The sequence below is a fragment of the Mustela putorius genome, unplaced genomic scaffold (genome assembly GCF_011764305.1).
Source record: "Mustela putorius furo isolate JIRA1106 unplaced genomic scaffold, ASM1176430v1.1 tig00000196_pilon_pilon_pilon, whole genome shotgun sequence".
NCBI classification, from domain to species: Eukaryota; Metazoa; Chordata; class Mammalia; order Carnivora; family Mustelidae; genus Mustela; species Mustela putorius.
The window spans coordinates 2,863,599-2,874,977 of NW_025421310.1; the positions used below are offsets into that span (position 1 = coordinate 2,863,599).

The 11,379-nt window shown below is 48.2% G+C and overlaps 1 protein-coding gene across 6 annotated transcripts in view; it reads left to right on the forward strand.

Annotated features, from left to right (window-relative positions):
- The first annotated feature begins 9,535 nt into the window (after positions 1-9,535).
- The window catches only part of LOC123386913 (zinc finger protein 850-like), a 34,821-nt gene continuing 32,977 nt past the window's right edge, over positions 9,536-11,379 (forward strand). For 5 of the 6 annotated variants that reach the window (XM_045077289.1, XM_045077290.1, XM_045077293.1 and 2 more), the window contains exon 1: positions 9,536-9,779. The gene's annotated coding sequence lies outside the window, so the exon portion shown is untranslated. The remainder of the gene's footprint in view (positions 9,780-11,379) is intronic. The other variant, XM_045077291.1, reaches the window with a different exon arrangement.

The window sequence follows — 11,379 nt, forward strand, 5'->3', positions numbered from 1 at the left end:
AAAATAAAAATAAAAAAAGAACAATTTAATTGTTAACTTAATTAACTAAAATTAACAGTAACTTAATGTTCAGTACCTGAGTCATAGGACAGGTGAATATTAACTTTTGAAAAAACTGCACTGCAATCAAAATGATTGTTCACGGGTGCCTGGGTGGCTCAGTGGGTTGAGCCGCTGCCTTCGGCTCAGGTCATGATCTCAGGGTCCTGGGATCGAGTCCCACATCGGGCTCTCTGCTCAGCAGGGGGCCTGCTTCCCTTCCTCTCTCTCTGCCTGCCTCTGTCTACTTGTGATCTCTGTCTGTCAAATAAATAAATAAAATCTTAAAAAAAAAAAAAAAAAATGATTGTTCACTTTTGCATTTGCATCAGCAGTGGATGAAAAGTCCACTTCTTCTGCAACCCTGCCAATATTCGATGTGGCCATCCTTTAATTTTGCGCAATGTAGTAACTGTGTAGTATAGTTTTGATTGCATTTCCTGAAGGAGTCACGATTTTGAGCATTTTTAATGTCTTACTTGCCGGCTGGAAATCTTTTTTATTTCTTTTCCATTAACATCATTTTCCTATTTTCTTGTATGTGAGTTACAGTTATTTTCCTTTTCATTTACAAATAAGACAGTAAAACAAAGACATGTTTAAAAGAAAACCACAGGCTTGGAATGGAGTCACTTTGCTACAAGTGTATCGCCAAACCCGGACTTGATAGCTAATGTAATTGCAATTTTTCACTTTTCCTCAGTCAGTCTAAAGTTTCCTGGTCCCGGTGGTAAGGTAATCCTCCTAAGAAGTCTCCACTTTCCCCTAAAAGGAGGTGACTTTGCCAAAATAATTTTTTTGTATGTTCATAACGTCCTTGTCCTGCTTGTCCTGCCTTTAAAACTTTTCTGGCCCTTTGATTCCCATTCTATTTGTTAGTTGGGATGCTGTCCATTTCATAATGGTTCAGTAGAGACAATCTGATCTTCAGATTTACTAAGTTGAGTATTTTATTTAATTTTATTTAAATGCAATTAGCCAAAACTAATACAGCACATTAGTTTTGGTGTAGAGTTCAAGGGTATGGTTTTTTAGTAGCGCTATTTTGGAGTTGTCCTGGGTTTTAAATAGATTGATCATCATTTTTCTACATGGAGTAACTGTTTCTGAGTACTGGAAGGCTATTCATTATTTTTCCTCTGGTACTTTTGTATCCTGCACTGTCATGGCCAAAAAACACACGTTTAAGTTTAGGGTGCATTCTTACCATCACGTCGGGACTTTGTTACGTGCAGAATTCAGAAATACAAAAAATCCAGCCCCACTCTATAGTATTTGCCTATTTACAAACTAAATTCTCCCATGGTGAGAATGGATGTGCTGAGAAGCTGAAAAGCTCCTTGGGTGTTTGCAGGAAAACTAAACCTTGGCGTGTGCAGGAGACGTGACAAGGCCAGGCAGACAGCAGCTGTGGGGGCTGGGAGCTGACTGGAGGTCTTCAGGAACCTCACAGGCAGAAGACGTTAATCTTGACAGACCAGAGTGAATGGACGTCCCTGAACACCCTGACTGGTGACTGGTGATCTGTCTGGACGGTCTCACCTGAGAGCGACAAGGTTTTCGTGTCCACCTGCTGAGTTCAGAGTCGCATCCTCCGATCCCACCCAGGACACTGGAAGAAATTCTCACCGTAGAACGCCAGCCTCCAAGTGATTTAATTCCATCTCTTTCTGTAGTAGTTGACTGCGGTCCCCAGTGTCGACCTTCCGTGCATCTCGCAGCCAATCTGGGATGTGTTTCCGGACAGCTGTCTCACCGAGAAGCCAGCTGGGCGCGGGAAGGGGCACGGGCGCTGGGCCACTTCCGGTCTCCCGCCACTCACCGGGCCAGGAAGGATTGGGAGCCGGGTGGGGCGGGGCCTCTCCTGGAAAAGACTGGGATTTCCGCCCCGGCGGCGGGGGTGGGGGCTCACCCGGAACATCCGGATCAGGGCTGGCCTCCCTCTCCACTCAAAGTAGAGGAGTCGAGGCCCTATAGGGCCTCTACCAGAAAGAAGGGGGTTCCTAAGGGGGGTGTGTGGGAACATGCGGAGGCCTTTCCCACCCCACGGACACACGCGGAATCATGGTCTCATCTCCGAGGCTATGCCAGGAAGGGGTCGGCCGGGGGGTCCTGGTGCGGGCTGGGAGGCCCTGGTACCGGCTGGGAGGCAGGGGTGGTGCACAGAGGAGACACCTCGAAGTTGTTGAGTACCCATACTTCGCTGGAGGCGAAGTTCCCACCATCAGTCCTTAAGGCAGTGCTCTGTCCAGAGCTCTGGCCATCCGTGCCCCTCAGGGACACAGCACAGAACGCAGGTGAGTCCTCCATTCCTCCCGTGTGCACCTTCAGGACTGCTCCGGCGCCTCTTGAGGGTGACGGGGTGTAGACTGGAATAAACAGCGGATTAGGTTCTCCGCGATCATCTAAGGGAAAAACGTGAGGCCCGAGTTTGTCCACAAATTATGACTTGGTTGTGCTGTCCGGGCACAGGGGTGCGAGAGTACCTACCCTTAGTGCACCAATTGTACTAGATTAGGTCCCTGTCTCATGACAAAATCCAGAGGCCGAGGAACAAATGGGGCTAAGAAAGGAATCTTAGTGAGGAAAATGGAAGGAAGACAGTGGACTAACCTCCCAAAGACTGACTCCAAAGTGCTCCAAATACTTCCGGGTTTAAAGAAGGAAAATGTGGGGCCAAGGTAAGGTGGGTACTTGCAGGTAGGCAGAGAAACTCAAACAGATCCTTGTCCTGGTGTCAGTCATGGGTGGGGTCTTACTGGCTCAGGGCAGTCCTTAGTGCTACAGGGTGTAGTTTTGGTTCCCATCAGGGGATGCCTTGCCAGCAGGGTCTTCCATCTGAGTGAAGAGACAAGCTGGAAAGAAGAACCTGACTAGAAAGTTTAATAGTAAGAAAAACTATGGGTGAAGCCACCTCAGGCCCTCCAGCCAACCTATTAATCTTGAAGGTTTAACAAGCACCTTAGCCTACATGATTGATTCACCTGTTTATCTGTAGATCATGCATTCTCTCCTAGGATGACCTGAGCACTTGTGAATGCCACAAAGCAATACAGATCCTTTTGCACAACCTGTAAGTACTAAGGAACCAGACCCCTTGCACAACCTCCCAGCACTGTGATCCCATCTATAGATAGTACCATCGAATCTGTATGTAGTCAAGAAATGTTATGGACCAATGTACTCCCTATACTGGTTCACTGTCCTAACTTTAAAAACCCGCGGGAAAGGCAGAAACCTCAGAGCTGGCGTTTGTATGAGAGCCCACCTTCTCCCTAGGTGGCCAGCCTCCTGAGTAAAGATTATGATCATTTCCAATCACCACTTGTCTCTTCAGTATTGACTTTTGAAGTGCTAGGCAGCCAAAACTGGATTTTGGAAACAGGTACTTGAACACAGACACACACAGAGCAATCCATTCATATGAAAAGGCAATTTTAAAAGTATACCATACTGCAAACATTGTTTTTCTGCACCAGGTAGAGTGGTTAGAAGCTTTTCACTTTCAATGTTCATAAAGGAGTAGTAACCCATTAATAGCAGACAATCAGACATTCTTCTTCTTTTTTTAAGATTTTATTTATTTATTTGACAGAGATCACAAGTAGGCAGAGCAGCAGGCAGAGAGAGAGGGGGAAGCTTGATCCCAGGACCCTGGGATCATGACCTGAGCTGAAGGCAGAGGCTTAATCCGCTGAGCCACCCAGGTGCCCCGACAATCAGACATTCTAAACACTACATTTTAATTAAGAGAATAAACGTGTGCTAATAAATTTTGCAGCCTCTGTTCTGAAATCCTGCCACTATAGAAGAGATTCATGTAAATGACAAAGATAAGTGCCCTGTCTTCAGGAACCACAACTAGCAGATGGAATATTTTACTCTGCATCTATTCTATCAAGACATTTCTTAAAAAACTAATTCTTGGGCTACCACCAAAGTGTCTGAGTCAAGAGGTCTCGGCTGTGGGCTGAGAATGAGCATTTTTTTTTAATTTAAAGATTTTTACTTGACAGGGACACCTGGGTGGCTCAGTTGGTTGAGCAGCTGCCTTTGGCTCAGGTCATGATCCCACCGTCCTGGGATCGAGTCCCACATCGGGCTCCTTGCTCCGCAGGGAGCCTGCTTCTCCCTCTGCCTCTGCCTTCCACTCTGCCTGTGCTTGCTCTCTCTCTCTCTCTCTCTCTCTCTGACAAATAAGTAAATAAAATCTTTAAAAAAAAAAAAAGATTTTTACTTGACAGATAACAAGTAGGCAGAGAGAGCGGGGGAAGCAGGGTCCCTGCTGAGCAGAGAGCCCGATGTGGGCCTCCATCCCAGGACCCTGAGACCATGACCTGAGCAGAAGGTGGAGGCTTAACCCACTGAGCCACCCAGGTGCCTGAGAATGAGCATTTCCAATGAGCTGAGGTAAAGCTGATGGAGAGGACAGGGCAGAGGTGAAACTGAAAACCGGTTTTTCCGGGAAGGCCAGGCTGCCTCCCTGCACGCTCCAGTACAGGGACTCTGTGAGGAGCAGCAGAGCGAAGGGTTCTCAAGCACACCTGTTGAGTGCCTCTGCAGTGAGCCAAGCAGGGTAAAAGCTTAAAGGGCTGGAGTCCCAGGGTCTCCAGGGCAGAGAGGCCATAGGAAGCCACCAGCCACTGGCTTCTTTTGCTTGGAACTGCAAATCAGCAAAGAGGCCGTTAGATGCCAGTGGCTCCGATGCTCTACACCTACAGAGGCAAACTGAAACCCAACCTGGAGCAAAGTCTTGTAAGTGCGTAAATGGTGAGACCTACAAATGCCCAGTCATGCAAAGCTGTCTACATTGGTCTCCGTGCTGGGCATGGAGCCTACCTAAAACACATACACACAAAACAGTCACCTGGTTTTCCAAGTAAGACAATTCCTTAAGCAATAGGCAGTCACATAACGTATTGCTTTGCTTTCCCTTCTGGTCTACAAAAGCCTTTACCTAATTTGGTTTGGAGCCATCTGAATGCATTTGGTGTTTGCACAAATAAGGTCTTTGAAATTTTCAGCTGATAAAAATAAAAACTGCAGGACTCATCCTTGTTCAGTGATGCTGTTATTAACGAGGGCTTCCTTTCTGCCCAGTTGGTTATTATACCTGGACTCCTTTTTTCACAAAATCATTGCCATTTGCAGTTGGAGCAAGTGTGCAAGTGTGCTCCTTGTTTCCATTGTACCTACCTCATTCTAACATAGACTATAACAGTAATTCTGCTTTCCTTTTTCCTGAGTTTTCCTTGAGCATAATACAAGGCATTTGAAGGCAGGACTGCTTGTCTTGTGCCTGAATTTCTCCTATACTAGAGCTCCTGAGACACGAGTATGTGCTCAGTGCACATTTGTTAGAACAGTGAATAAACATGACAGTTCTTTTTCTTTTTTTTTTTTTTGACATTTCTTTTCTTTTTTTTTTTAAGATTTTATTTATTTGAGAGAGGGAGAGGGAGAGAGTCTGGGTGGTTTAGTGGGTTAAGCCTCTGCCTTCAGCTTAGGTCATGATCTCAGGGTCCTGGGATCGAACCCTGCATCGGCTTTCTGCTCAGCGGGGAGCCTGCATCCCCCTCTCTCTGCCTATCTCTCTGCCTACTTGTGACCTCTCTCTCTCAAATAAATAAATAAAATCTTAAAAGAAGATTTCTTCTTTTAAGATTTTATTTATTTGAGAGAGGGAGAGAGAGAGAGCTCAAGCAGGGGGAGGGGTGGGGGAGAGGGAGAAGCAGATTCCCCACTGAGCAGGAAACCTGACACAGGGCTTGGTCCTAGAACCCCAGGGTCATGACCTGAGCCCAAGGCAGACACTTAACTGGTCCAGGTTACTGAGCCACCCAGGTGCCCCTAAACATGACATTTCAATTTCCCTCTCATTTTAACTGTTCTGGGTATCATAAATTTCCTCCTTAAGTCTCCAAAGTGGTGTTAAAATTAGTGAAGGAAACCACATTCAAAATGGACCTTTAATAGGGCACCTGGGTGGCTCAGTCTTAAGCATTTGACTCTTGATTTTGGCTCAGGTCATGAACTTGGGATCATGAGATCTAGCCCCTGTCTCTCCCTCTCCCCTCCCCCACTTCTCTCTCTCGCCCAAATAAATAAATAAGAACTATTAAAAAAATAAAATGGAGCATTTACACAGGGAGGAATGAATAAGCAGCCGGAAATAGCAATATTATTTTTACTTGACAAGGGAGGTTGCTTTCTCAGTAGGAATTTAATCTGCTTTGAACCAAAAGGATGGTTCCCCAGAAACCACACACTAACCAGGGCCACCACACAGCCAATGAAACATTGTCACAACTAGAAATTCATTTTTTTCAATAAACCTTTATTGAGAGCAAACCTCTCCATGCTTCTCTTAAACCCTCATAAAAGCTGACTTTCCTTCTATATCTTCAGACTTGCTTGTGATTTGCCCTGCTGTCCTGAAATTCTTCTGTCATTCCTGAATAAACTCAATTTGCTAGTAAAATGACTGGCTGTTTACTTTGAAGGATGACAGCAGCATTGTTCAATACTTTCAAGAATGAAAAGGTCAAAATTTGGAGATAAAAGCCACAGAATGACCAGCCACATTAGTCTAGCAGAGTCACGTGCTCAGTTTGATTCTATCCTTTCCCACTTCTTTTTTTTTTTTAAAGATTTTATTTATTTATTTGACAGAGAGAAATCACAAATAGATGGAGAGGCAGGCAGAGAGAGAGAGAGAGGGAAGCAGGCTCCCTGCCAGGCAGAGAGCCCGATGCGGGACTCGATCCCAGGACCCTGAGATCATGACCTGAGCCGAAGGCAGCGGCTTAACCCACTGAGCCACCCAGGCGCCCCTATCCTTTCCCACTTCTTAAGGTTTCTTCTAAAAGTACTCTGAGGGGCGCCTGGGTGGCTCAGTGGGTTAAAGCCTCTGCCTTCAGCTCAGGTCAAGATCCCAGGGTCCTGGGATCAAGCCCTGCATCCATCTCTCTGCTCCGCAGGGAGCCTGATTCCTCCTCTCTCTCTCTCTGCCTGCCTCTCTCCCTACTTATGATCTCTGTCTGTCAAATGAATAAATAAAATATATTTTAAAAAGTACTCTGAGATTATGATTGTTTCTAAGCTTTTATCAATGTGTAGGAAGATGGAATGTGGCTTTCCCCATAGCTACCCTGCCACTGTCTTGAAGTGCTCAATAAATGTTATGAAATGCTTCCCAAAATGTGCATAGCTCAATAAATGTTATGAAATGCTTCCCAAAATGTGCATTTCACCACTGTTTTTGGAGAGAACTTCAATTCCTAAAGTGACACTAATGCCAGTGCCTCAAGAAAGAAGAGCCAGTTCCCAGCAAGGAGGTGAGTTCATCGGGTTCATATAACCCCCTTTAAAAAAAGAAAAAAGATTTTATTTATTTATTTGATGGAGAAAGAGATCACAAGCAGGCAGAGAGGCAGGCAGAGAGAGAGGGAGAAGCAAGCTCCCCGCTGAGCAGAGCCCGATGTGGGGCTCAATCCCAGGACCCTGAGATCATGACCTGAGCTGAAGGAAGAGGCTTAACCCACTGAGCCACTCAGGCACCCCCATATAACCCTTTATTTTAGGGCTCAGATTCTCCCTTTGCACACTTGCTCCAACTGCAAATGGCAACAAGTGTTCAGTACCCAAAACAGCATTGGTTAAAATGCACTATGTTTGGGATGATATCAGACTCCTGAAAGGAATTGAGTACATGGAAATATATGGATAAAAGTGTTGGCTCAGTCGGTTAAGCATCTACCTTCAGCTCAGGTCATGATACCAGGGTCCTGGGATCCAGTCCCTCATTGGGCTCCTTGCTCAGCTACTTCCTCTGCCTGCTGCTCCCTGTGCTTATGTGCAATTTCTCTCTAACAAATACATAAAATCTTTAAAAAAAGAAATGTTCCTCAATTGGGGCGCCTGGGTGGCTTAGTGGGTTAAAGCCTCTGCCTTCGACTCAGGTCATGATCCCAGGGTCCTGGCATCGAGCCCCACATGGAGCTCTCTGCTCGGCAGGGAGCCTGCTTCCTCCTCTCTCTCTCTGCCTGCCTTTCCCCCTACTTGTGATCTCTGCCTGTCAAATAAATAAATAAATAAAATCTTAAAAAAAAAAATGTTCCTCAATAGATGGGACACAATCACAATACAGGCAAGAGAGTTTTAGTGTGGAACCAGAGGCTAACTGCATCACTGTCCTTGAAATTCAGTGTGACCTACCATCCTTGTCCTTAAATGTCAACAGACCTCTAAGGGGTGTGAAAGAGGAAACCATTGGCCCAAATGCAGTCACTTCGGCTAGACCATGTCATCAAACCAGGGCATAATACCAAAGCACACTGCCCTTTTAACTTCCCCCAGAAATAGTTTATGAGCCCATTCAGGGATTTTCTGGTTAGTACCAAAAAGACAATCTACATAGATGGGGTCTCTCCACCCCCTCAAAGAAAGATGAGGGATTCTAACAAGACTCTCTCGTTCCTACAGTAAGGTGACCTCATCTGACATAATCCCTTTTTATCTGTTTATGATATTCTTGTCCAACCTTTAAAAACCTTTCCTTTCCTGTAGTGCTTTGGAGCTCCCCTCTACTTGCCGGATGGAATACTGCCCAATCCGCAAATGGATGGATAAAGCCAACAGTTTACAACGTACTGGGCTAAATTTTTTTTTTTTTAAGATTTTATTTATTTGTCAGAGACAGAGAGAGAGAGAGCGAGTGAGCACAGGCAGACAGAGAGGCAGGCAGAGGCCGAGCAAGGAGCCCGATGTGGGGACTCGATCCCAGGACACTGGGATCATGACCTGAGCCGAAGGCAGCTGCTTAACCAACTGAGCCACCCAGGCATCCCTGGGCTAAATTTTTTAAAAAAGATTTTATTTATTTGACGGACAGACCACAAGTAGGCAGAGAGAGAGGGGGGGAAGCAGGCTTCCCACTGAGCAGAGAGCCCGATGTGGGGCTCCATCCCTGGACCCCGAGATCATGATCTGATCCGAAGCCAGAGGCTTAACCCACTGAGCCACCCAGGCGCCCCTGAATTTTTGTTTTTTAACAGGAACTTTTTTGAATTCTTCCTAACCAGTCCAAAACTGACTCTTAATGTTTCAGGGTGGAAGTATTCAATGAACAACATCTTTCTAGCTACGCACAAGCCATTTCTTTTGGAAGCGCTGTACGAAATGATATCCTATTTAAATCAGTAAAAGAATCTGGAAGCACCTAAAATAATAGTTTTCTACCTGGGAAACTGACCGTCATAGAGTCTGAAAAAAGGGCTCTTTTACGCCTTTGACAAGGAGCAACGCAAGTCCCTGTGGGTAGGAGCCTCACTTCCCAGCATCCCTAAGCGTGCCACGAAACCAAAGCTCCCTTATTCCCGGTGGAGGACGCCCAACCCCAGACCCGGGAGCTCTGGAAGTCACACCACCCGGAAGAGCCCTTGCCGGGAGAACGCAGAGCCAATGAGGGAACAGGACGCGGCACTCTTAGACGGGTGCATGCGCTGGGGGCGGGACTTCCGGCTACGTTCCCTGCTGTGTATGTATTTATCTTTCTTAGCGTCTGCTCTTCTCTTCAGGTTCCGGAACGCGGGTTCAGGGTCTGGGTGACTGGTCGTGAAGACGCGACGGGAGGCGTGGTCCCCGCCGCACACAGTTCAGGCCGGGTGTCCGCTCCCCTCCGGCCCGCTGCCGGCGCACCGAGTCCGATGGCGGCGGCCGCGCCCAGGGACTCGGCTGAGGTAAATGCTTGTCCTCGCCGGCCCCCCTCCCCACGCCCCAAAGGCCCGAGCGCGGGGCGCCTGCTCGCGGCCCTGCGGCCCAGGCCCCGGTGTCCGGGACAGGGAGGCGCCGGTGGGCGAGGGCCCGTGTGGGAGCGCCGGCGGGCTGTGTCCGGGAGCGGGCTCGGGGCTGAGGGGCCGCCGGGACGGGAGCTGCAGGGGGCCCGCGCCACCAACGGGAGACAGCACGGCTGCATTGGTTATGTCCGGAGCAGTGTGCGGCGCGGCGGGTGAGGCCCGCGCGGTCGCTGTCTGCCGAGGCCGTGTCTGCTGGAGGTGAGGGGAGGTGGTCTAACCCGGGTGTCAGGGAGCTTTCTTGGGCCGCGGAGAAGCGCAGCGGCCGGGGGTGAGCGCGCAGGCAGGGCGCGCAGCAGGAGGGACTCCCGGTGGTCGCTGGTAGTGGCCCGGACCGCCGCCGTGTCCGCCCTGGATGTTGGAGAACCGGCTGCTGTTGGTCTGTTTTCGGAGAAGGGCTGAGGCGAATTGTGGGTGTCGCAGGGGAGATGAGAACGGGGGGGGGGGTAGTGAGGGGAACCCCGGGGCTTTTGGTCGGTGACGCTTGAAGAGAAAACTGCAGACACTTTACTCGCAGAGATGTTGTTTCTGTGGGAGCGACAGGGAACAGCGATTGGGACCGAAGAACCCGAGTCAAAGCAGTAGCCAGTGCAGAGAAGAGGAGGGAGGTCATGCTTTTTATGGGGGAAGGGGCGAAGTCGGGAAGGCTGTTACCAACATTGAGGCGACGGGAGTAAGGTAGGAGTCGTGTCTTCCCGGTGGCTGACTGTTGGGTGGGTGATCGGGAAAGACTGTCTTTCTGGATCTGTGCTAGTGAAGGAGTGTGCCCATTCCAGGTCAAGTCACTGTCTTCCTCTTCCGTTTGCCGTTGATCACTGTGACAGTGCCTGAGAGCTCCCTCTGCTGCAACCTCCTGACTCCATTTTAGTGAAGTTTGCAGTTAGTGATTTTCACAGTTCCTAGTAGCTGAACGAACGGAAGCTCCCATTAACTGGATTAAAGGTAGCGTAGGTTGATTTTTCTGGGGGATGTCCTACATTGTTTTGACATTGTTTACAATCTCAGATGTGTCAGAGAAGTGTGAGTCATGGAATAACTAGGGAGCTGGATGGCAAAGCTTGGGACAGTAGGGAAAGTTTCCGATGGAGGGTTTGAAAAGTGATGGCTGTGATGTGGACCCGGGTGGAGATTTGGATCCCATTTCGGAACGGAACACAGAGTGTAATGACAAAGCTGCTAGTAGGTTCAGTATCCTACTACGTTGTGTGGAAGAATGGTTGTCTTGGACAGCATGTGGTGGTGGTTGTCCGGCATTGTCACCATGGGTGAAGGAGAGAGAAAGATCTGGCTGATGATGGCCAAGGTTGCTTGGGATGATTGGAAGAGATGACTGAGGACATTGAAAATTGAGACAAGATGACAGTGAGACTGGGGCTGTTCTCTCTTCCGTGTTCTAGGGCTTCAGCAGAATTTTGTGGTCAGCTTTTACCGTGTCTGGGGTGTTTCAGAGTCTTCGTGCCAGAAAAGGTCTGGGGCAAATGTGATT